The sequence below is a fragment of the Dendrobium catenatum genome, unplaced genomic scaffold (genome assembly GCF_001605985.2).
Source record: "Dendrobium catenatum unplaced genomic scaffold, ASM160598v2 fragScaff_scaffold_323, whole genome shotgun sequence".
NCBI classification, from domain to species: domain Eukaryota; kingdom Viridiplantae; phylum Streptophyta; class Magnoliopsida; order Asparagales; family Orchidaceae; genus Dendrobium; species Dendrobium catenatum.
The window spans coordinates 66,622-70,399 of record NW_021318785.1 but is presented as its reverse complement, the minus strand read 5'-3'; positions in this window follow the sequence as shown (position 1 = coordinate 70,399).

Genomic DNA, 3,778 nt, shown 5'->3' with positions numbered 1-3,778 from the left:
GTTGTTAGAGCGCTTCTCAAATGTTTGGTGAAAATAAATTGGTATTAAACCCTTTTTTTTATGTGTTGGGTTTTGAGAAATGTAACCTTGAATTCTCATGTGTATAGTTTCATTAGGATGGTTTTGGGTGGAAGTGTAAGAAGTGATTCCGCAAATGTCTTCATTTGTAACTTCTAAAATCATCTCTTCTTTACTCCTTTAATTGCTTGTGGTTATGAATATTTTTTGGAGAGGAGCATGCTACATTAAAATGTTTCTTTGCATAAGTAGAAGTGTAGTTATTTTGAGTATTTCTTTGGTACAACATGTTGGAAATTTTACGAAAGCTTTGCGAATTGTTTTGGATTGAGAAGTTTTGTGATGAGTTTTACGAATTATTTTATGTTGAGAAATTTTATTTTGTGTCTTATGAATGTTTCATGATAGAAGGCTTCACATTGCCTTCACGAGGTTACCCCATGCCAAATAAAAAAGAGCACTTGATTGTTTTCTTTGTGTCAAAAGGTGTTTTGGTAGATTGCTTTTGAAAAGCTTTTATGTATTGTTTCATTTGGAGGTTTTCATGAGTAAAATTTGGGATTTGGAGCTTTATGGTTAGCTTTCGGTTGAAAGACTCTTTGATGTCTTTTTGGAACGAATGATTTTGTTTATGTGAGTTGTTTTCCTCTCTTTTTGTTTGCTTCTAAAAGTTGGGTTTGGAAAAATGTGAAAAAAAAAGAAGGCTTGTTTTTTTGAGTTTTAGTTTTTGTGAGCTTGTTCCCTTTCGTTGCTTTGATCTTTATTTAGAAAATAGTTTGGTTAATTGAGTTGGGTTTTATTCGAGTGATTTGTTTGGAACGTGGGGAAAACAAAGTGCATCAAAAACACCTTCTTCCCTATTCATATTATATTGAATTGAGGTGAAGGGCATTTTAGAGACATACTTGACTTCAAAGAGGCACGCCTAACAATAAAGATGCCTACATTCCTTTTATTTCTAATTTTCATTCATTTCTTTTTATTGCGATTTGTCACATTTTTTTTCTTGCTTTTAGTCTTTCTGTCACTTCTCTATTTATGCTTTAAGATTGAATGCTTATAAAAATGAGGAAAACCTAAATGGCAAGTGACCCACCCGATGTACAAATAATAAAGAGGTAAGTTCTTAGTTAATTGCATTTTCATTTTTGTTGTTATTTACTTATCATATAGAATGTGCTCTATTACAACCACTTTCTGTGTTCTGCGAGGCACTTTTTGGAGAGCGAAGGATAAGGAGCACTGGAGCATTAGGTGAAGGAGCATGGACAGTCAGATCCGAGCATCAGTCACCCCCATTCAAACTAGTGGGGGTTCTAAAGCGGAACCACCGGGTCATAGCCCCCGGTACTGTAAGTCTCCTTAAACTTAGAAAATCTTTAGGGTCCCCAATGGTTGTATGCTCCCTGTCCTTTAGGACCCTGTAGAAACATCATTTTTTAATTATGATTGTTTTTTTTTTAATTTTAGATCCCTAAACCTGTAGAAACATGTATGAATATTCTAAGGGTTAGTAACAAAACTTCTTTTTGTCTCATAACTTTAGCAATACAAGGACAAAAATTAAGGACCGAGTCTTATATAACATAGACTTAGGGTGCATGCTCCTTATAAGATAGAGACATCAAAACAAAAACTTAATGACATGTTTCCACCTGCTGCTAGAGTCCAGATAATCTGGCTTATAAGAATGAAGTTCCGGAGCTGGGGAAGCTTAGTTTTTCTAAAAAATTATTTTATAAGCCATTTTTAAAATTTCATACATTTCTGATTTGGAGACTTTTGATCAGCACGCATTGCATTAGTAACTAATTAAAATTAAAACTTAATTGTATTAGTTTTAGATGCATAACACCATTCATAAGTATGAGGCCACATAGAAACTTCTCTAGATGTTAGCCTAAAATTTTAAAATTTATCCACCCACCCATATTTCATATGGACCAGAAATCATGGATTTTATACGATTATGTGGTTTTAGATGACTTCCTTTCAAGAAAAGGTATAAGTCTAGATTGCATTAGTTAGGTCATAGAGGTTAGTGTCGTGTGTATGATACTACATCTTTTATAGATTTATGATCTAAGGCTAGTGGTGCGAGTGTACCACTGCATGCCTTATCAGTAGTTAAGCTTCATTTTCTTTTAGAGGCTATAAATCCTGCCCATCCGCGTCACATAGATGACGCCTCCTCCCTCCTTCTCTCATGCATGTTTGAGGTGCAATGTCTTTTATTTTTGTCCAGTTTTCTCTTCTTCAGACCGTCCGAGTGTTGATATGAACCACGTGAGTTGATTATACTAAATTGAGCCTCTCTTTCCATTTGATTAGGAAAGCCTAGAAATTCTTTTGTGCTAAACCCATTTGAGAAGATAATCTAACGTCCTTAATTGAAAGTTTTCTTAGACCAAGGTCTAAGATGTAATTAACAACAGGGGCTAGCGCCTGTAGGAAATCGATCTCCACATTAAATAAAACCCATTCGAGCTGATGTATCAAATGAGAGAAATCTCATGATATTTTGGGTTATACATAGTATTATCCATCGAAGTGCGTAGGCTAAAGCCGCTATTTTTCATGTCTAATCATATATATAATCTCATCTGCCATCCCATTGGCCTGCTTATATCGAGTTTAAAGGCCTACAATTATTTTATCATACGGGATAATGTGGTCGTACTCTTTGTATTCGAACTCCATAAGTAGAATCCTTTTGGAGACCCACAATTTATTTATATGAGGGCTGTGAAATTAATTTCGTATTCCTTGGGGCTAAGTTAATACCCTCGTAGGTTCGGGTTAACCAATAGTGACTTGTATTGTTAATTATTTTAATTCATTGGAATTTAAGGGTTCATAAATTTTAATTTAAATTATTTGGTTATAGATTTTAATAATTGAGTTTGATACTTCCTAGAATTTGAATTAATTATTGAATTTTGTCATTTTCTTTGAATATTTAATGCATTAAATTAAGGTCAAAAATTAACTTTTTAATTTAAATTAAATTTTAGAGTTTTTATATTTTTTTAAATATTAGACCCTAAGATGAGTAATTGGATACTAAGTTTGTTGGATTTGAATTTTTCTTGATTAAGTTATGGACTTTTAAAGTTTTGATTCAATTTTGAATTACAATTGATCAAAAAGTTATTTTTTTTACTTTGACTAATTTCTGCACGTTTAACATTTTTAATAAATATTAGAACCTTAATGGAGGCTGTTGCGGATCTATGGTTTATGATTTTGATGATAGCAAACATTCCTTATTTCTCTACGATTGCCTTATGTGCTAATGTTTCAGGTCCACATGATCAGACTATAATTTGGAACCAGCTCAAGATTGGGTAGACTAGGTCTGTGTTAGTTTGTTATCTTTTTCCTTTCTTAAGTCTGTTGTATTTGGTGTGGCATCTGATGATTTATAACTTGGAAGATTTTCTGTTGTGCCCTAAAAGATTTATATTTTTGGTAACATCGTCCGGGACGATATTTATATCGTTCTGGATGATCTGACAAAAGTAGAAACCCTAATTAGGGCATCCTCATTAAAGCAGTCATTTTTTTGCAAAACACATCGTCCTGGACGATTTTGTATCGGCTAGGACGATCGGCTCAGTTCAGTAAGAATCTGCCGTCAGATCTACTTAGGAAATTCTTATTTTTGGATATCGTCCTGGTGGATCGGCCTGGACTATAAAATATCATCCAGGACGATCCAGGACAATTTTTTCAAAATTTCTCAGGCAGTTTTGGAAAG